This window comes from Gorilla gorilla, chromosome 7, assembly GCF_029281585.2.
Source record: "Gorilla gorilla gorilla isolate KB3781 chromosome 7, NHGRI_mGorGor1-v2.1_pri, whole genome shotgun sequence".
Taxonomy (NCBI): Eukaryota; Metazoa; Chordata; class Mammalia; order Primates; family Hominidae; genus Gorilla; species Gorilla gorilla.
This window is the reverse complement of record NC_073231.2, coordinates 97,692,568-97,716,692: the sequence shown is the minus strand read 5'-3', so window position 1 is coordinate 97,716,692 and position 24,125 is coordinate 97,692,568.

Here is a 24,125-nt window from a genome sequence, read left to right as displayed (position 1 = left end):
ATATTATGTAAAGTCTCAAAGAGTTCCAAAAGATATATGCCATGATTATTCCCATTTTGCAGATAATTAACTTTACTGAGGTTTGTAAATCTAGGAAGTGCAGACTGAATACTGAGCTGCTGCATTTTGTTTGGCTAATTCTAACACAGCATAGAATAGTAACTGTTCACATTCACATATCTTAGTCTTCAGACAGGAGACAATATAAACCACTGGTTCCCAAATGCTATGCATTAGAATCATTTGGGAAGTTCTTAAAAATCATAATACTCAGGTCGTAATTAAATCACAATTCTGAGAGTGGGACTGGGCAACAATACTTTTTAAAGATCTACAGGTGATTACAATGTACAATGAAGATGAGACCATTGTTAAAAACTGTAAAGTGCTATACAATGTGAGAGTTTTTCCTTATCCCAATCAAAGACTCCAAATCAGAAAACATATGGATAACTGATTGCAGTCAGCCCATTGGTCTCTTTTGTATTATATGTGGGGTTGGTAGGTGTCTTTTGAGTTGGTCTCTGATTAAGCGAGCAGTTATCATTACTTGTTGCAGGGTAGGTGCTTCAGAGCTCATCTCAAGGGGTGGTTATAAAGTAGATGACGGGTTGATGGGTGCAGCAAACCACCATGGCACGTGTATAAATATGAAACAAACCTGCACGTTCTGCACATGTATTCCAGAACTTAAAGTATAATAAAAATAAATAAATAAAAGATAAGTAGCCAGACTTTGTTAGAACACCAGAGGCATAAGGGATATAGAAATTCATTCCTGCATGTGGACCCTAAGAGTAGGGTCAGGGGGCCTTCAGCGAACTGAATGTTTACAGTGGCCTTTGCTACCAGCAGCTGGTGTCAGCAAGGCCTGAAGTGGGTTTGGTTGTTTTTAAAGAGGAAGTGAGGCAAAAGAAATCAATTATGATAGGGTAAAAAAGCAAGGCATTTGGAACTAGGCTGTGTTTAGTAGTCTAGGGTTGCCACATCCTCATTTTAGAATTAGTATGGGAACCTTTCTAATAAGGTTGTCATGAAAACTAAATGAAATATAAAGTGACTTATGCATATTCATATTTTGAGATAATAAGTGATTGTTGTTGTTGCTGTTGTTACAGTTCTTGTATTAAAACAATTACATGATTTTCTCTGATCTTCACCCCTAGATTTAGGACATGGACTCTATGCCTAGCACAAAGAGGCATAAGACTAATAATCTTATATATCAAAATCTAAGTTTTAAACAAGGGTAGCTGTGTTTCCTTTTATGCAACATCTGTAAAGGTACTTCTGTGTAAATTCTGAATATATGCTTAGTTTTTGTGACAATCTTTTCTCCTTCTTAGTTTTCTTAGAAAGGACTCAGTACATAGAATGAGTAAGAATGAGACAGACACAGAAAGGTAGGCTACTTGGGGTTGGTTGAAGAGGGCTTATGAATGTAAAAGGAAAGTCAGAGATTCTTTGACAGTGACCTCAGAGGAAGATAAGGCCACAAGAGATCCCAAAGAGAAGAACAGGAGAGATGAGATCTATCGGAAGAAACAAAATGTGTGACCACTAGCTGAATATCTAAATTTGGCTTAAAACGTAAGGACACCATCCAAGATGTGCTTATTTTGGTTGGCCTGGTTTGATGTTATAACTAGAAGAAAGCCCTCCCTCAACAAAAACTGATGTAGAAGAGGGAACCCTATCTGATTGTTTATAAGAGATGTTATGAAAATCTTAACCAGATTTTTGTTACCTAAAGGAGTTTCTATTAAAAGGTATACAGTCATAAAAAGATACATTTAGGCACCTGAGTTAGGGTGATAAAGAGACACCTCCACCATACACAAGAAAGCTCAACTAAAGGGGGTTATTGTTGGGATCTATGTGGAATGAAAAAAAAAAAAAAAAAAAACCTTGAGAAGAGTCAAGAACTTAATATTTAAAATGCCCTGGGGTCATGGAGGTGGGGCCAAGGCATCCTTCTGGATATCTAGAGATGTCAGAGGCATAGATCACCCCCTAGTGTTTTGTCACTAACATGATACAGTAACCCTTTCTTTCTTTCTATTCTGCTACTACCTGCTTTTATGTAATTTTAGGTCATCACACTATTTTCTGTTCCAGCTCTATGTCTTGATCTTTACCAAAGATTCTCAACACAACTGGCAGATTTTGAAGACAGAGAGGAAGAACCTGATCAGCTCATCTTATTTCTTTGATCCAGGCTCACTAGTCACTGGGCTTCCTAGTGATTATTTGCCCTTGGATTGGGTGTTCACTTTTGGCCCAAGCAGCTGCATTCAGGCAGAGGGATTTGCAAAGTCTAAATATTGCCACTTGGCCACTTTGCTTAGGAGCAGCTTCCCTTTGAGGACAATGTGGGTAGAGAAGAAATTGTGACTGTAGACATATTCAGCACATTTCCAAGGCTTCATAATTAGAGATGGAAGTGAGATTTGACTTCTGACACTCCTGGATTAAACACAGGACTCTTTTCATTATATCATCGCTGCCTCTGAGATCAAACGTAAGAGTTATCCCTAGGTTATCTAAGTCATTTCTCTCTCATTCCACCCATACATACATGCACACACACACTTACACTCTTATACTCCCTTTCTTCCCTCTCCACCCCTCCTTCTTTCACTCAAACACACACACCTTAAAATGTTCCATGCCTAGACTCCTACATTCTCTGGCATGGTAGGAGCATCTGATTTGCAACTTAAAGACTGTCAAGTTCCTCTTGTCCAACAGATGAAGCATTATGTTTGATAAGTTAAACTACTCCAATAATGAATGGAGAAGATAAGGGCCCATTAAGTTATTATATAAGCAATTTTTCTAGAGAAAATTCTTTTTTATTTGTTACTCAGAACATTAGGGGTTCTCCTCATAATAATTTTAAATTATATGGGCAGTCATGGAAAACTTAACTGTGATCCTTTTGGAGAACTCTGACATCAGGCAGCAATGGAGTCTGTCACTAACTCTTCATTCTCTAAATTATGAAGATGGTCACCCACTTTCTCTACAGTAGTTCCAACACTCAAGCCAAATCCTTTAGGATCATTAATTCTTATTTTCTTAGAAATGAAAAGATAGATAGGTGAAATGTTTTTCTTCTTACCTCAAAGCCAAGACTATGGATATTTTATTTTTGATCCCAAATAAGAAACTTATAAGTCTGAAAAGATAGTAATAGTCAAAAGCAATTGAAGATAGGATATTTAGTTAGTAAATGAGCCAGTTGCTCCCTGCCATTCTTAAAAAGAAAGACATCTTTTAGGGTTTATGAGAAATCCAGTGGTTTTTGGAAAACCCTTGGCAAACATCTAAAAATATGTTTCTAATGTTTTCAACTCAAACAAATTAAAAACATATTTTTTTCCTGGCACTTTCCTCCTTCATTTTAAAGGATATGTGTCTTTTCAGGGAAATTTCAGGCATGTGGCTCTAATTTTCACTTAACTCATCATGATATTGTTTCGTAAGATATTCAATGACTAAAAATCCTCATGAGTTTTTAAAATAAGCCTTAAAAAATCTTTATTTGTTAGAAATAGGGAGTCAGAAAAACCAGAGCTAGAAAAGAGCAAGTAAGTTCTGCAGGCCTTTCCCTGACAGGAAGGGATGAACCCTGCTCAATTTTCTTCAAGTGAGGATGAACTCCCTGAAGTCAAGTACTATTCTGGAAAGACTGACCCAGTATGCATTGCTTCCATTAAACATGATATAGTTCCAGTCAAAGGAGACCTCTTTTGCTATGTGTCTTGATAGAAAATTGTGAAAATCATTCCAGACCTGCTGATAGTACACATACACCATCCTAGTCACCAGGAGTGGTTCTGTTCTATAGAAAGTCATTGGGTCTTAAATTGTCTTCCACTATTTTTGAGAAGGTCTTAATACCCTCTTGTGTTTCTCAGGCTGTATTCAGACTATTTCTACAGTTCAATTAGTCTGAGGAAATTTCTGTTTGTGGCTAATATTGATAACAATAATACACTAAGTTTTTCAAATTGTTCTCTAAAATGGGCACATTCCTGTGGTCAATCACCTCAACATATACTTTACCAAACTTATATTTTTCAATCTTCTAATAACTTTCTTTTGTTTTTCTCCTGAATACTTTTGAAAGGGGAGGTTTCTCTATGCCACAAGAAAATACATGAATACATACGTAATATGTTTTTGTACATGTATATATATGAATGTTTGTTGTGTGTAATGTTTTCATTTATCCAGTTGTTTCAATCAATTTTTATTAACACCTACAATAGCCTAGGAATTATCCAAAATATCAAAATGCAAATTTGAAAAAAGATAAAAATTCTGACCTCAAGGAGTTCAAGGCATAACAGTTAAGAAAATAAATGAATAAAGAAGTATGATAAAGCACAACAATAGAAGTACAGCAGAGACTGAAATAGGGTGTTTTCAACTCTCCAGGAACAATGAGGAAAGATTGCTCAGAGTAGCTGAGAGAGCTGGGTGTTAAAAATGAATAGATCTTTTGAAATAAAAGAAAATGAGTAAACCTTCATACAAAGGGCCGGTCAGTCTAGGCTGAGGGAGCATGAGCAGAGGCATGAAAATGAAAACTTATGGCCCACTGGAGCATGGCCAGGCTTTTGGCATGACTGGTGCCATAGGTGAGATGGATCTAAAAAGGCCCAATGAGGGACATTGTGGGCTGTGGCAAAGACTCAAGACTTTGTTCCAAAGACAGTGGAGATGATAGTCATGTTTGCCTTTTTGGCAGATATTTTGGTGGCTTTATGGCAGAGTGATTGGGAGATACAGTGAGAAATGAGACTAGAGAAATGTTTACTTATGTAGGATACATATGTAAAAATCTGAGTAGAGATAAGTAGTGTCTGAATTAAAGCAGTATCCATGAAGACAGAGAGAAAGGAACAGGGAGGAAAATCGCCAAGGAAGTAGAATTGACAGAATTGGCTGCCTATCTGAGGGACCAAGGGAAATGAGAGGAAGTGAATGTTCTAGAATTATGTGGAGGACAAGAAAGTATGGAAATGGGGGAAGGATGATGAATTCTGCTTAAAACAGTGAATTTGAAGGACCTGTGGAACATCCAAGTAAACAAATTGTTCGTAGGTCTCACTAAATCCTACAGGCTCCATTCTGCATTGCTGTTAATACAATAGAACTGGTAAGCAGGCATCCTGATCAGATATATTTCTTTGACAAAACTTCGAGATAATTGCTGCAGAGAAGGTGGACCCTACTTTCACATCCACAACCATCAGCCCCCCCCCCCGATGACCTCCCATCAATTTCTTGCCATGAGCATCCCCTACTACAAAAGGCCCGTTATTATCTTGCTCTCTTCACAGTTTCCACATTACTTTGTACTGACTCCTCTACCAGGAGGCTATTGTGGCTGCAAGAGGTGAGATGTGCCATTAATACCCACATTTCATGGCATTGCTTTCTGCAAGAGATTCACACTTCCTCACCATTCATATTTTATGCCATTTACTTTGTTCTAGTGTTCTGTTTTTTCTTTATCAATGCTTCTGAGTTATATATGTTAGATAAGAATTCTGTTTCTGAAACAGTATATTAATTTATAGTAGTATTGACATGCTTGTATTGTGGCTACATCTCCTGTAACCATGGTCATTATTTTCACTCTTAAAATTTATTTTTAACAGTCAGGGTAATTCCAATATCTTCCCCTGCACTGTCTCCAAATGCCTCCACCCAGAGTGCTGCCTCCTACACACAAAATGCAAAACATATTGTCTCCATTATTCTTTCAGAACTGAATTTTGTCCTGCCCTGTAGCATGCATCTCATATCATTTTACTGCTGCTTAGCATATATTGTTATTGCTATTTACCTTTGTGGGTATGTTCCCTAAAGAAATATTTTTATACCTCTTTTTATCACTCAAAGTGATCAGTTTGGCAATAGGCACAAAGTGAATAACTTGTTAACTATTAATCAAATAAATGAATAAATGTTATTCTCATCAGTGATCTTGGAAGCTGAAATAATGTAGTCTATGTTATGGAAGTATAGCTATTTCTGCTTTTTTTTTTTTTTTTTTTCCCTTGGATGGAATATCTTTTTCCACCCCTTCACTTTCAATCTATGTTTTTCTTTATAGGTAAAGTGGATTCTCTGCAGATAGCATATAGTTGGGTCTTGTTTCTTTATCCATTCAGCAACTCTATGCCTTTTACCTGGAGAACTGAGTCATTTACATTCAGCGTTATTATTAATAAGTAAGAACTTACTAGTATAATTTTTCTGCACTTGTTCCTTGCTTTTTCCATTTGAGAAGTTCATGATTTCCTGCTTGCTATTATTTCTGGTGGATGTTTTTGGTTGTTTTACGACTCCTTTCTCCCTTTCTCACAGTCTTTCTTTGTGGTTAAGTGATTTTTCCCTAGTAGCATGTTTTAATTTGTTGCTTTTTATTTTTAGTTAATCTATTATAAGTCTTTACATTGTGATTACCATAAAGCCTACCCAAAACACCTTATAGATATGACAAATTATTATTTTTTAACTTTTAATTTTTTTGGACACATAGTAGGTGTATACATTTATGGGGTATATGAGATATTTTGATACAAGGATACAATGTGTAATAACCACGTCTGGGTAAATTGGGTATCCATCACCTCCAGCATTTATCCTTTGTGTTACAAACAATCCAATTACGCTTTTAGTTATTTTGAAATGTACAATTAAATTATTATTGACTATAGTCACCCTGCTGTGCTATCAAATACTGGGTCTTATTCATTTTTTCTACTTTTTTGTACCCACTAACCATCCCCACCTCTCCCTCATACCCCAGCCACTCTTTCCAGATTCTGGTAACTATCATTCTACTCTCTGTCTCCATGAGTTCAATTGTTTTTATTTTTAGCTACCACAAATATGTGAGAACATGTGAAGTTTTTCTTTCTGTGCCTGGCTTACTTCATGTAACAACATGACCTCCAAATTGCTGGAATCCAGGAGGCAGAGGTTGCAGTGAGCTGAGACTGTGCCACTGCATTCCAGCCTGGGCGACAAAGTAAGACTCCATCTCAAAAAAAATAAAAGACATCTAGTTCTATCTCTATTGTTGCAAATGACAGGATCTCATTCTTTTTATGGCTCAATAGTACTCTATTATCTATATGTACCAAATTGGCTTGATCCATTCATCTATTGATGGACACTTAGGTTGCTTTCGAATGTTGGCAATTGCGAACAGTGCTGCAATAAACATGGGAATGCAGATATCTCTTAGATATACTGCTTTCCTTTGTTTTGGGTATATACCTAGCAGTGGTATTGCTGGATCATATGGTAGCTCTATTTTCAGTGTTTTGAAGAACCTCCAAACTGTTCTGCATAGTGGTTTTACAAATTTACATTCCCACTAACAGTGTACAAGGGTTCCCTTTTCTCCACATCCTCGCCAATATTTGTTACTGCTTGTCTTTTGGATAAAAGCCATTTTAACTGGCATGAGATGATATATCATTGTAGTTTTGATTTGCATTCCTCTAATAATTAATGATGTTGAGCACCTTTTCATATACTTGTTTGTCATTTATATGTCTTCTTTAGAGAAATATCTGTTCAGATCTTTTGCCCATTTAAAAAATCTCATTACTATATTTTTTCTCCTGTAGAGTTGTTTAAGCTTCTTATATATCTGGTTATTAATCTCTTGTCAGTTCGATAGTTTGCAAATATTTTCTCCTATTCTGTGGGTTGTCTCTTCACTTTATTGATTGTTTATTTTGCTGTGCAGGAGTGTTTTAACTTGACGTGATTCCATTTGTCCATTTTTACTTTGGTTGTCTGTGCTTGTTGAGTATTACTCAAGAAATCTTTGCTCAATCCAATGTCCTAGAGAGTTTACCCAAAGTTTTTTGTAGTAGTTTCATAATTTGAGGTCTTAGATTTAAGTCTTTAATCCACTTTGATTTGATTTTTGTATGTGGTGAGAAACAAGGGTCTAGTTTCCTTCTTCTGCATATGAATATCTAGTTTTCCCAGCACCATGTGTTGAAGAGACTGTCTTTTTCCCAGTTCATACTCCTGGAACTTTTGTCAAAAATGAATTCACTGTAGATGTATGGATTTGGTTCTGGGTTCTCTATTCTGTTCCATTGGTCAGCGTCTGTTTTTATGCTAGTACCATGCTGGCATGTGGTTATGATAGCTCTGTAGTACAATTTGAAGTCAGGTAATATGATTCCTGCAGCTTTGCCCTTTTTGCTCAGGATAGCTTTGGCTATTCGGGGTCTTTTGTGGTTCCATATATATTTTAGAATTTTTTTTTCTATTTTTGTGAAGAATGTCATTGACATTTTGATAGGGATTGCATTGAATCTGTAGTTTGCTTTGGGTAGTATGGACATTTTAGCAATATTGATTCTTCCAGTTCATGAACATGAAATATCTTTCCATTTTTTTGTGCCTTCTTCAATTTCTTTCATCAGTGTTTTATAGTTTTCATTGTAGAGATCTTTCATTTCTTTGGTTTAGTTAATTCCTATTATTTAATTTTATTTGTAGCTATTGTAAATTGGGATTACTTTCTTGATTTCTTTTTTACATTGTTCACCATTGGCATATGGAAATGCTTATTTTTGTATGTTGATTTCTACTCTGCAACCTGACTGAATTTGTTTTTCAGTTGTCATAGTTTTTTGGTGGAGTCTTTAGGTTTTTCCAAATATAAGATCATATCTACAAAGAAGGATAATTTGACTTCTTTCTTTCCAACGAGGATGCTTTTTCTTTCTGTTGTCTGATTGCTCTTTCTAGGACTTCCATATCGAATTATTTTAAAATGATGACAAACTTACTTTATATCACAATAAAAGAAAAAAGGAAAAAAATCCCTATACTTCATTTCCCTGTCACAACATTTTAACTTTATGTTGTCTCAATTTATGTATATTTATATTTCATCTCTCTTAACAGATTGCCATAGGTATTATTGTTTTTAATAGAATTGTCTTTTGGGTTTCCTACTAGAGTAACGAGTGAATTACACACCATAATTTCAGTATTACAGTATCCTGGGTTTGTCTTAATTTCGTGTACTTAATTTTAGTGGTTGGTTTTATACCTTCAAATGTTTTCTTTTCGCACATTAGTGGTTTTTTATTTCAGATTGAAGAACTCCCTTTAGCATTTCTTGTAAGATGTGTTTAGTGTTAGTGAATTCTCTCAGCTGTAGTTTGGGTAATACTTTCTCTCTGCTTCGTATTTGAAGGGTAGCTTTGCTGGGTACTATATTCTTGGATGGCAGTTTTTTTTTTTCTTCCAGCACTTTGCAAATGCTGTCCTTCTTCCTGGCTTCTGTGGTTGCCCTTGAGAAGTCTGTTTTGAGAAGTCTGTTGCCAGATGAATTAGAACTCCCTTATATATTATTTGTTTCTTTTGTTTTGATGCTTTTAGGATCCTTTCTTTGGCTTTGGCTTTGAACTTTGATAAAATATTATTATATGCCTTGAAGTAGTCTTATTTGAGTTGACTCTGTCTGTTGTTATCCAACCTTCTCATACTTGTGTATTAATCTCTTTCTCAAGTTTTGGAAAGTTTTCTGATATTATTTCTTTGAGTGAGCCATCTATTTCTTGTTCTTGTTCAGCTCCCTCTTGAATATCAACAATTCTTAGATTTGGTCTTTTGAGGTAATTTTTTTTTGTATTTTGCAGGTGATCTTTGTTCATTTTCATTCTTTTCTTTTCTTTTTTCTCCTCTGACTACGTATTTTCAAATAGCCTGCCTGAAGCTCATTGATTCTTTCCTCTGTTTGACCTGTCCTGCTGTTGAGAATCTCTAATGAACTGTTCATTTCAGTGAACTTATTTTTCATTTCTAAGATTTCTGTTTTTTTAATTTTTGTTTTAATTTCTCTGATAAATTTCTGAATTGATTTTCTGTGTTATCTTGGCGATCACTGAATTTCCTTAAAAGTGCTATTTTAAATTATTGGTCAAAGAGTTCACATGTCAACATCTTTTTTAGGGTCAGTGACTGGTTCCCTGCTTTGTCCTCTTGGGGAGGACATGTTTCCCCATTTTATGTTGCTTCTTGTGGATGTATGTCTATGTCTTTGTATTGAAGGATTATTTATTTATTCCAGTCTTCTCTGTCTGGTTTGTTTTGGTTTTCATTAGATACATTTGCTGAGAGATTCTTTGAAATTTACATGCTGATTTTCTTTTTTAATATTTTTTCCCCAGTAGGTTGCTGCCTCCTTTATAGCACTAGATGGTACCTTAAGCCCATTTTATCCCAGTTCTAGTAAACGGTCAGTGTATTGCCCATATCTAAAGGACGAGGTTGCAAAGGAGATATCCTGGTAGAGTCAGAAGGCTGATTAGGGTTTCCTGTCCAGGGGACCTGTAGAAGAAACCTCCTATAGCATGATACTGCTGAATAGCCACTCTGATTTGGCATCTCCTTTAGCCAAGTTACAGAGTGTAGTTTCTTGGGGTGGGGATGGTAGTCCCTTTTTGTCTCTGGCTATCATCAGGGATATTTCTACCTTTAGGCACCCTTGATGCTTCCCGTGGATTGAGGCAGGGACAGGTCTCCTCCTAGGGAATCCAAGATGACAGGGAAGTTTTTTGTCCATATTAATCTCACTTTTTCCAATGTAGAAACCATAAGTCAGATAAAAATTTCCCATAAACCTGGTGCTGGGCAGAGTATGGGGAAGGGTGTTACAGATGTGGAAGTCTGATTCCTTTACTGTCTGCTCAGAGTCTTTTTCTCTTCTCCATGGTCTATGGAACTGTCTTGTCTTCATATTTGAGTTCTTGGAATTGCTGGTAATAATCTCAACACTGTGTAATTGTATTTGGATTTCTGTTGGGGAGACTGAAGCATACTTCTGTGCTGCCATTTTGGAACTGGAAGTCCAATTGCAATATTCAGATATGTGAGTCAGATAGATATGGATTCAAATTGCTATTCAGCTAGTTAGTAAATGTATGTTGCTTAACTCCTAAAAGCCTCAGTTTGCTCATCTGTAAAATGGAAACATTATAAAATGGCAGTAGTAATAATAGTAACACTTATTTTATGCTTAAAGTGCCTCACTCATTATTCCAAAAACTTTATGTATACTAACTTATTTAACCCTCAGGTGAAAATCCTGTGACTTAGATATTATTATTATCCTCATTTTTCAGATAAGTAAGTAGAGTCATGGAGAAAGTAAGTGACTTGATCAAAGTTCCTTCACAGATTTAGTAAAAGGATTTACTTAATATGGCAACATATACAGAGCACCAGGTATAGCACCTGGTGCACAGTAAATAAATGCTTACTATATGTTCGTTCTTTTCTCTGTTCCTCACCATCTCCTTCACTTGTAAAGCTCAGAGGGCTTGTTAGAGAAACCAAAAAAAAAAAAAAAAAAAAAAAGAATTGAGGAGACAGAGTTTTGAAAATGAAAGACTTTTATAAATTAAATAAAATTGTTATTACTGTTACCAATAAGAAATCTGGCTTAGGACCTATGACTGAGGAACTCTAGTTTTACAGTAGCAAAATAAAGAATACAAAATGCATTTTAAAAATAAGATGCAAATTTAATGTCTTTATTTCTATTCATAATGTTTAAGAACCATTTTTTAAAAATAAAAAACAATTATCTAGTGCCCTCTAAGTGTATTTAGTATTATGGGATTTAGAAGGGATTAATCTTTCTTGTCCTTGTAGCCTTAAAAATCTGAAGCAAAAAGCCAAACAAAAGTTGCATAGGTTGACCATGAAATCAACAAAAACACTCTTTCTTTTCAAAGTGTTCCTACTGAAGTTTGAAGGAGACAAATCCAAGAGATAGGAAGAGAAAGGCATGTACATAAGGCTAATCTTTGCTCTGCTTCAGCATATTTTTGTCTTATGAGCAAATTCATGATTACTCTGTTTCAGTTCTTAAGTCCAGTCATCTGTATGTCGTAAAGTAACTTTGAAGTAAGTTCACATTTTATCTCTGTCTGTCTTTCCATGTGCATTTCATTTCCTTTAACCACTGGTTTTGAAATATTTTTGCCTAAAGCTTTCACGTTTGTTTGGAAAGAGCTACCCACACACGCCCTCTAACTTGTCTTCTAGGCAGGGATATGTCCTCAGTGACTGGTGATTAATGCAAATTAAAAGATTCATGTCAGAAATATTCAGTTCACTGCAACAACACATCCCTCATCCTTCTCACTTTATAGACCTCAGAAGCCTGCACCTCTTACTGTATGTATCTTTAATACTCCTTTCCCTGCCTCTTTTTTTTTTTTAGAAGTTGATAGATGAGTTTAATGGTTTCAGGAGAGGGCAAAAAGAAAGGCGTAAGAAGCAGAAAGATGGCAGAGAGGAATGCAGAAACGTTCACAAAGGGCCCTGCCTCCAGTTCCCAGGAAGCTGCAAATCTTGAGCTATTCCCAAGATATCTGGGGAAATATCAATAAACAAACAACAGCCAGGAAAATTGCACCCCACCCCCAAAGAAAAATGCAGTGTTTGACCAATAGAGAGATCAAGGAATTTGGGAGATTTCTGAAAACTTTTATTATTTCATTTTTATTTATTTATTTTGAGACAGAGCCTCATTCTGTTACCCAGGCTGGAGTGCAGTGGCACAATCTCAGCTGACAACAACCTCTGCCTCCTGGGTTCAAGTGATTCTCATGCCTCAGTCTCCTGAGTAGCTGGAATTACAGGCACCTGCCACCATGCCCAGCTAGTTTTTGCATTTTTGTTAGAGATGGGGTTCACCATTTTGGCCAGGCTGGTCTCAAACTCCTGGACTCAAGTGATCCGCCCTCCTTGACCTCCCAAAGTACCTGGATCACAGTCATGAGCAACTGTGCCTGGCGGATTTCTGGAAACTTTTAAACCTTTAAGACTTTTGCATTGATCAATGGCCCCTAGGGATTAATAACTGGTTAACCATCATCCTTTATTTTCATTTAAAAACAGTATTTCCTCAAGGATAGGAACCTTGGCTTATATCTCTTTATAACATGCATGTCTGTCACATAGTAGGCTTTCAGTAAATGCTTGCTCAATGAATGAATAAATAAACTTTTTTTCCAAAGAAAAATTGGTGATCAAGGTATTGGCAATTATCATAGAAAAGGTATTGGTGATTATCATAGAAAAACCTGAAACTAATATCTAGAATGCAAACTTTCTTTCCAAAAGTTTCATCTCAGAAATATTTTCAGAAACATAGAAACTTTATACTATTCCTAGATACTGAAGAACATGTATAAATAATCAGATGTTGATGTTTCTTTTGTTTATATCAAGGGGAAAATAAATCTTGGATACCTTCAGTAAAACTGGAAATAAAAGAAACTGCTCAAAATCAAGGTGAAGAAAGAAGGGAAATGAAATAATTAGACAACCCAAGAGAGGAAAACAGCTCTAATTTCTAGAGAAATATATGTATATTTTAACACCACTAATTTTGAAATGAAAGTATAAAGTGCTTTGTGATCATTTTCTTTTTAGTGTCTTCTATTTTTATCTAGCTTTTCATATATTTATTATTCTTTAACTTGATTGTAAGCTCCTTAAAGCAGAGACTTCCATATGTTTTATCACATACATATTATTTTTTTACAGTGTATGTATGTCTGTGTATGTGTCTGTGAGCATGTATATACAGAGAGTTTCATAATTCTCTAATCAGTGGATAAGGTGAACAAGAGCAAGCGCCAGAAACTAATAAGCCAAGTGAAATCTTCAGGCAGTATAATCACATATACACTGAACTGGATCATTCTTGCTGTACATACAGTACATAGATTATTTTTTGGTTTGGATACCAGTTTTTGACTCTAAGGGCTGAGAGTACTAAAACCAGATTTGTCAAATAACTGGTGTTTGTTCTTAAATTTATCATTATCATGTCTCACATCAGCCAAGATAATCATTTAGCTTCTAATGTTTCTTGGTTACATAAATTTCCCGTTTTTTGCATTTAATGTTGAAGGGATAGGAAAGCATAATCCATCATAAAATATAAATCTTATTGCTAGAAGATCAAGCACATACCAGGAATCCAGAGAATGAATCAAAGACAGTTTGCTTTCCTCCTGAGTCACCTGGGAAGTTTACACAAGTCCTTGGAAAGTTGCGAGGGAGTATCTGCTCTATGGTATCCCTTGCAATTTGCCCTCTCCTTTTGCCCAAACCTGTATGGCTTCATTTCTTTTTTCTCTGAGCCTCAAAGCAGAGCATCCATCCTTTGGTTTAATCTGCTTTCCTTCAAGCAGGGAGGAGTGTCCTCCTGCCTCTGAGAGTAGAGGATAAAGAACAGTGCCCTTTCAGGATCCAGCCTTGAATTAAAGCTTCTAAAAGATCATCTTTAAATTGCTAAAATGGCCTTTGAGTATAACTTTGGGGGAAGGTGATTATTTTGTTTTAAAGAGTCTCTGTGCTATTTTATGTCTTACAAAAGACTGCCTTCTATTATCCTAGCATGGTGTGTGGCATATTCCAGAAATAAGTAGAAATAAACCAAAGTTTGCTATAGAAAATTAGATAATTCAATCAATTTTTTTTGCCTTCTGTGCATGTATCTATTACCTTTCATTTTATTTTATTTCTATGAAAAAAATAAAATCTCAAGGTAACTTTTTCAATTCATTCATTAAATCATTGATTGAACTTCGCAATTTACTCCCCAGGTTATATCAACTCATGTTCTTGAATGGAAAGACAAAAAAATTAGGAATTCCTCAATAACTATTTATAGAAAGGCTAAGATAAAATAATAATGATGATGATCATTATAATGATGATGACCATGAGGGTAAACACTTCGGGCACTGTCATAAATATGTATAGAAACTCATATAATGTTCACAACCTTAAGATGTGGACACTATTATCCCCATTTCACAGATGGGGAAATTGAGGCAGAGAGAGATCAAATAACTTGCCTGACATCACATAACTAGAAAGAGGAGGAGTTGAGATTCAAACACAGTGGATTTAGAATCTGAATTTATAACCCATCATGCTATTAAAAATATTGTGAACAATGCATCGATCACATATGTTAACATACGATCACTTGGTTTAAGAAAAGGTGTGATGGAATAGGGCAAGAAACTATCACTGGGAAGAGAACAGGCTGGCCAATCCCATAAACTCGCATCTCATCTCTGTTGCTTACTCATATAGGGTTATACTTGAAAATCCTCTTGGACCGCCTGGGTTTCTGGGATAACTTAGTGAAAAAAGACCAGTCTGTCTTCAAAGTCTTTAAGGTTTATTGACTTCATTGTGCCACTGACATCAAGAAATCAGGCAACATATTAACATTGAAAAGTGTACTTTCTTCTTCTGTTGTGTTCTACAGTGACCCATTCCAAATATTTTATAGCTCAATGCACTGGAATTCATTTGTCACCCAAAATTTTAATTATTAATGTAAAAATATTTAAAACATGTCCATTAAGGCTGATAAAGTTGTGTCTGATGAACGGGCTTTTCATAAATTCACTGACACAAACTTTTTTTAAAAAATTAATTCAGCCTGCAAATGAACATCATCCATTTTGCTATCATATTTTATCAGTCTGTAAAGTGCATTCTCACTTCAGTTTTCAGCTCTGAATGCAGAACACTGTGAAAAATGACAGAATTTTAATGAGAAAGTGAACAACATGCCATCAACACCCTTTTGCCAGTAAAAATGGCACAACATCAAAGCTTTAAATCATGTTCCCTCCACACCTTTGGACATCTGTGATTCTGTCTGAGTCCTCAAAATCTGCTACATCCATCACCAGGTGCAGCCTTTAAACATGAAGGCGCTGTCTACTTCACTGGTTGGCATGGCAACAGTTGTCAAATCATCCCTTGATAATGCTCTTTAATTGATTGTATAAATTATTCTGAGATATGTGATTGCAAAATGATGTACTGAAGCTCTTAAGTGAGCAGATCAGCCTCACTGCATTTAAAAGTGCATTGCATCCCTTTGCCTTTGCCCAGGAAACTTACCCTTTTAAAGTGCTGGAATACTCAGGATGAAGCATAAATATTAAGCATTAAGGAAAAGTTTAAAGCAATGGCACAGTTAATTGCTACTCCAACTGCATGTTAACTTACTAAAAACCAATAGGTTGCATACTGTATGCAGCTGTAAAGAAATTCTTGAAATCACTTATAGAAATCAGTCTCTTCAAAGATAGCATTATTACCAGAATTGAGTTTATGATTGCATTGGTGGAGAAGTTACAGGCTATTTGGAGACACATGGCATCATCTTTCTTCATTAGCATGCCTTGGGCTTTTTCTTCTCATGATTCTCTATATACAATTAGTGCAGAGTGTGTTGCCAATGTATTGGCTCTCCTGTTGCCTCCATCTCTCAGCTGAATGGCATTCTGTGATTTCTGGCATCTCTATTCAATTGTGAGCAACATGGAAGTGATTAACTTGGAAACTATGCCTAAAGCATCTTGTTATTTTCATTTCAAGTTTTTTTGTTTCCTTCTATAAAGTAGCCCTGATAGCATTCCCTGTCCTCCCAAAGTGGAGAAGCTAAGCACAATGCAATCTACATGAAAGTATAAGTTAGTGACTCTCAAAGTGTAGTTCCCAGTCCAGCAGCATCAGCATCATTTGGGAACTCATTAGAAATGCAGACCCACTAGATACTTTGGAGGTGGGACTCAGAAATTTATGTTTTAACAAGTTCTCTGGGAAATTCTGATACAGCTCACATTTAAGAACCACTGGAATAAGCCAGTGTTAGTTACACGTTAGAAGTAGCTGGAGAACTTTCAAAACTACCAAAATGTGGGATGCGCCTCCCAAGAGATTCAGATTCAATTGGTCTGAGATGGAGCCTATCCAGTTGGTACTTTAAAACATTCCCCAAATAGATACAATGAGCTGAGAGAATTGAGGAACTCTAGCGTGAGACAATGGCATTGAATATAAGGTCTTGAAATGTTTAGGAGACAGTTCCTCCCAGAGATGTTGTTATGTCACCCTCTGTTTATTTTTTTATTCCTATTTTGCATTTGTTCACTTAGTCATACTTTCAACATTTATTTATGAGTGCCTATTATATGTCATGTACTGTAGTTGATTTGGAGAAAAAATGGAAAACACAGATAGTCTTTAATTTAGGGAAGGGGCAGACAATAAAAAAGTAATTAGTAAGCAAACGCATACGTAATTAAAAATAGTGATAAATTCTTTAAAGGAAATAAGCTAAATACTGTAATAAGGAATTCATTCTGGTGGATTGCTTGAGGTCAGGATTTCGAGACCAGCCTGGCCAACATGGTGGAACTCCGTCTCTAATAATAATACAAAAATTAGCCAGATGTGGTAGCACACGCCTGTAATCCCAGCTATTTGGGAGGCTGAGACAGGAGTATCGCTTGAGCCTGGGAGGCAAAGGTTGCAGTGAGCTGGGATCGCACCACTGAACTCCAGCCTGGGCAACAGAACAAGACTCCTTTCAGAAAAAAAAAAAAAAAAAAAAAAAGAAAGAATTCAGTGAGGCTGCTTTATAGGGTAGCTAGGGAAATCCTAAAGGGGTGGCATTTAAGCTAAAAACCAAATCACAATAATGATCAGCTCTATGATGAGGTAGAGCATGGCTGAAGGGTGCAAGTGTGTGCTTGAGGATGAGTAGGAGCATGTTCTATGCAGAGAAAAGAATATAGGTCATATTAGAAGGAAAACACTTTCAAGGAACTGAAAGATAGTTACCATGCATGATGTGAGTTTGAAGAGGAAGATAAGAGGTCTGAATTTGAGATGAGATGCAATAAGGAACCATGTAAGAGACATTGTGTGGTCTGAAAAAGAAGAAATTACATGAATAGATGTCCTCAGGTGATTTCAAATCACTGATGTCAAGGAATCTTTCAGCTAATCACTTTTTATCAGATTTCTAGTTGCTTAAGCAGATTGCTGTCACTTCAGCTATATGTTTTCATTCCGACTCTTTCAAGAATTGTTGGCCCTCTTGTCTTGGTTTTTGCTAGAGCATCTTTGGATGGTCTGCTGCCTGAGGTTGACTGAATTTCATATTGACTTTTAAATTTAGAATGATAAATAAAATCTTAGGATACTGGTAGATTTTCTGGGGGTGGCTTGAGGTCTCAGCTTCATCTTCAATTACTAGCAGCATTATAGAGTAGAAAGAACTATTATTATAAGTTACGTAAGCAAGGGGGACACCTAGGGATTTCTCCCAAAGAGCACACCAAGTTTGTTTTTGTCAGACTTCTTTGTGCCTCTTATGTTGCTCTCTAAATTCATCTGCTAAATGTTTAATATCTTTTATAAAGCCTTTCTGCAAACTAATTTTCAAAACTACATATACCCCGGTTTATTATTGCCACAAGTATTTCTGTCTTTGAATTTTAGTGTCTTGTAAACATAAAATTTTCTTTTGGAACTTATCCCAACAGAGATGAAAGTCTTCTGGCCAACTTACCTATCAAAAGGCACATCAAACAACCCAGTAATTGTCCATTTGCCATACAAGAGGTCCAAAGTTTAAAATAATTAAATTAGATCACATCAAGCCAAAGGTTTATATTAACTTTGTAAAGAAAGACAGCATGGCAGAAACAATACAATTTTAGAGAAGCCCTTGTAAACACGAGCAGCTGAAATTGTTAAAAAGGAATACTCTGATGATAAGGGTTTCATTAAAAAGTTGTTTTTTTTTTTTTCCATAAAGCTAAGGATACAGATAGAATCAGTAAGAATAGTGAGCCAATTGTAATGGAGACTAAAAGCTTGCTCGGTACTCTCTCCAAAGACCTGCAAATTAAAGGTTCCACACACACCCAAGATATTAAATACAAAATGATACAGGGATAGGATAATGTCTATACTCTTCATCAGGTAAAGCCATTGATAAATTAATAACCTATGCTCAGGCCGGGTGCGGTGGCTCACAACTGTAATCCCAACACATTGGGAGGCTGAGGAGGGTGGATCACATGAGGTCAGGAGTTCGAGGCCAACCTGGCGAATGTGATGAAACCCTGCCTCTGCAAAAAATGCAAAATTTAGACAGGTGGTGGCACACATCTGTAATCCCAGCTACTAGGGAGGCTGAGGCAGGAGAACAGCTTGAACCTGGGAAGTGGAGGTTGCATTGAGCTGAGATCACACCACTGCACTCCAGCCTGGGCAACAGAGTGAGACTCTGTGTCAAAAAAAAAAAAAGAAAAAAGAAAAAAAAAATCTATGTTCTCTCAAGAACTCCTTCTCCAGTGCTTGTTTGAGGTCCTCACATTGAAAACAAGTCCATTGGCACCCTGGTAATGTTTAGGAGGATAGCTCATTTCACATTTTAGAGGTCACCAGAGGGCAAGGACAGGCCAGTAACTGAACCTAGAAAAGGACATTGAGTCAACCAAGAGAAACGGAAAATGGCAAGTGCATGAAAGAGAGGAGACTCTTTTAGATCTTCTTGTTCCATTTTAGAGAGGCTTGGTTTAAAAGTAATATTAATATAGTGACTTTAGCTGTTCTCAACTTGTTATAAAAAAGCTCTAGACCTAGTAGCTCACACAATTTTCCCTGGGGCAATATCACTTCTCTTTGAAAAACAACTCTGAAAACATTTAAATATATATGCAGAGAAAAATGCCATTTTCTCCCTAAAATTACATTTATTTACAAGCATATCATGAAAAAAAATAAAGAACTTTACTTTGTGTAGACATCTGGAATGTAATGCAGGAATTATCTTTTATATTCCACAAAATAATATACCAAATTATCTCCATTCACTCTCCATTTTCAGGCTGTATTCAACAGGCACATTGTACAGGAAACATCAGCAGTTAGAGGGAAATTGTGGAGAAAGCAAGCCTGGAGTTCACATATGTGCAGACACAGAGCATGCTATGTGATCAGTAATGGCACAATGCATACTGGGGATATCTTTGTGTTAATGCTTCCACTGGAATAATTGAGAATGGCATTGTAATTTTTTTTGAGACAGGGTCTCACTCTGTCACCCAGGCTGGAGTGCAGTGGCGTGATCATGGCTCACTGCAGCCTCAACTTCCCTGGGCTCAAGTGATCCTCCCACCTCAGCCTCCCAAGTAGCTGGGACTACAGGCACTTGCTACCACACCTAATTTTATTTTAAATTATTTGTTGTAGAGACGAGATCTCACTATGTTGCCCAGACTGGTCTCGAACTCCTTGGCTCAAGTGATCTTTCCACCTTGGCCTCCCAAAATGTTGGAACCATGAGCATGAGCTACCACGCCCAGCGAGAGATAAACTTGTGAAAGAAGAGTATGTGAGAATTTTTCAGAAAGAGAAATGAGGACATCATTCCTTTAATGAATGTTTTCTGAGTACTTACCATGTGTCCCACACTGGGGTTACAAAGAAGCTTACTGTACATTGAATATAGAGAGTAAATAGGTAATTACAAGGTTATTTGATAGCAACAATAGAAGATGCCAAGATTTACTGAGTGCTAATTACTATGTTAAATTATTTTCTATCTTAATTTAAATGTTACAAAAACCTAGAGTGTTTTGTGAAGTTTACTATTTCTATTACCATGTCTATTACAATTATGATTGTTGTCCCATTGTACAGATGAGGAAACTGAGGCCCCAAACAGTCTGAATATGTCCCTAAGCTTACTCAGCTGGTAAGTAGAAGAGTGGACATTCAAAGCCAACTTTGTATGGCTTCAGAAGCTGTGCTTTGGCCTCTCTGTTACACTACCTGTGGGAGGGAAAGGAAGGGAAGGAACACAGAGTTCGGTGCCCTAACGTGGTCTTGACAGGGAAGGTGAGTGTCAAGGAATGCTTCTTTGAGAAAATGATTTGCTAGTGACTCCTTAGTCTTTTTATCTTCCATTAGGATTCATCTGTAATTTTTTTCAACAAGGGAGGTCCAAAAGAAAAATCTCTGTTGGGCTTCTCATGAGAGGCTGCACAGTCTGGTGGTGAAGAACACTGACACTAATCTAGATTGCTTAGGTAAACATTCACTCCCTACTTAGAGGCTATGCCACCTGAGGCAAGAGTCTGTAAAATAGAGCCAAAGATTTCTACATCATAGGTTTATTAGCAGTGTTGAATTAAATGAGCTTATTTCTGTAAGATATTTACACATAACACACAGTATATACCTATTAAATACATTTGCAAAGGTTACAACACATAAAATAGCTATAGAGATTCTTCTTTGGGGTAATTAATAACAAATGACTTTGCTTAAGAATGCCTCCTTGCTCCAAAACTTTTTTCATCACTAGTGGAACATGAAGGTTATGGTGGCTAGTAGGCAGGAAGGCATTCAAATGAAATGGTTAAAGTCTAGTTATTGGGTTTTATGAAAAGAGCCTAGGATTTGGGTTCAGACATTCCTGGATTCAAATCCTGCCTCTGCCTCTTGGGTCTTGGACAGATCATTTAATAACTTTATTTTCAATTCCCTTATTGGTGAAATGAGAAAAATAACAACTCCTATAATTAAATCAATGTTTTAAAATGACAGAGCTTGACAGAGTAGAGACTAAAACGTTAGCTGTTACAAATATTACAGCTTATTTGCCAAGCAATTTAGAAAAAGCTGATTTATTTCCCAGCTTCACTTTGCTACTATATATCAAGACTTATTATAGTAGTTGTAGTATTTTTGTAAATAGTATTAAAGTAGCTAAGACAGTGTGGTTTTGATGCAGGGAAAGACAAAGAAATGCGTGGATAGAAATGACAGCCCATTAAATAGCTGTTTCTTTGTTTATCAGATGTAGTACTTGACTTATGTTCAGGGATCATTTACACTGATGAAAAACAAATTTGAACTGCTTTAGAGGTGAATTTTATTCCTCTTTTTGGCAGCTTAGCAGAAAGCTGGCTCAGCTGGACTGACCTAGTTTGCTAAAAGATAGCAAGACCCTTGCCTAGTGTCAGCATTCCAGGCTGGCAAGGCTCTTTCTAGGGCACCTGTGTTTTAAGACCTTGGTTTTAAATATGCATAACCACTAGTATTGTTCCTGGACCCAGAGATCCCTTGGAATATATATAATATATATATATATGGAATATATATAATCTATATATGGAATATATATAATCTATATATGGAATATATATAATATATATGGAATATATATTATATATATTCCATATATATAATATATATGGAATATATATAATATATATGGAATATATATAATATATATGGAATATATATAATATATATGGAATATATATAATATATATGGAATATATAATATATATGTGGAATATATATTATATATGTGGAATATATAATATATATGGAATATATATATTATATATGGAATATATATATTATATATGGAATATATATGGAATATATATATTATATATGGAATATATATATTATATATGGAATATATATGGAATATATATATTATATATGGAATATATATATTATATATGGAATATATATGGAATATATATATTATATATGGAATATATATGGAATATATATATGGAATATATATAATATATATGGAATATATATATGGAATATACATAATATATATGGAATATATATATAATATATATGGAATATATATATGGACTATATATGGAATATATATATGGACTATATATATGGAATATATATAATATATATGGAATATATATAATATATATGGAATATATATAATATATATGGAATATATATATAATATATATGGAATATATATATATGGACTATATATTATATATATGGACTATATATTATATATATGGACTATATATATAATATATGTATGGACTATATATAATATATATGGAATATATATATAATATATATATGGAATATATATATAATATATATATGGAATATATATATAATATATATATGGAATATATATATAATATATATATGGAATATATATATAATATATATATGGAATATATATATGGACTATATATATTATATATATGGACTATATATATGGAATATATATGGAATATATATATGGAATATATATGGACTATATATATGGAATATATATGGAATATATATATGGAATATATATGGAATATATATATGGAATATATATAATATATATGGAATATATATATGGAATATATATAATATATATGGAATATATATATGGAATATATATAATATATATGGAATATATATTATATATATGGAATATATATATTATATATATGGAATATATATAATATATATGGAATATATATAATATATATGGAATATATATAATATATATGGAATATATATATAATATATATATGGAATATATATATGGAATATATATATATATGTACTCAGATAAACTAAATATTCAAATATTTAGTTCTAACTAGTTACAGGACCAGTAAGTACTGTACTATACTATAACTATGTACTCTGATGTGGAAGCTGGAGTTGTTCTCTCTTGGGGTACCTGCTGCCATGTGTCTAGCCTGCTGATCTGGGCCAACCCCCCTCTCTTGGAATCTTGGCCATTGTGTGATGACGACCTATGCCTGCCCTATGCTGCAGAATAATGACAGTGCAAGGCATACGTTCTTTTGCTTCTCTCCCTCTATATTTTTAAATTTTTCTCCAATAAATTCTATATTATGTTTGCACCATGTGGCACTACTGCTCTGTATCCATGACCCCTTTTCATGACACATAGCAAAAATATGTATCTTTAAATCATACTCTAAGCTGCAAAGTGCTCTCGCTGTAAGTGGCATGATGACCTGAGACCAACCTCTGGCGAATAGTCACACTGAAAGAAATTGTGGGCAGAGTGTCCCACATTTCACTATTTAAATTATTTCTCTTTCTCCCCCCTACCTCCCCTCTTTTCTTTTCTTTTCACTGCGTAATTGTACTTGATTCATGGTTCATGTAAGTTAAAGGCATATATGATTCAACTTTCCACTTTATTTTATGAGAGGTTTTGATGACTGCAGGGTAACAACCCAAACTACATTTGGAAAGAAGTGGACAAGAGGTGAGTGCTGTCCTCTCCCTGGAGGCCTGGATGACAGCAGTGGTGATGGTGGTCACCGTTAGAGTGCAGCTATGGACAGTGTAGTGGCAGGTTCACAAATCTCCAAGTCAAAGGC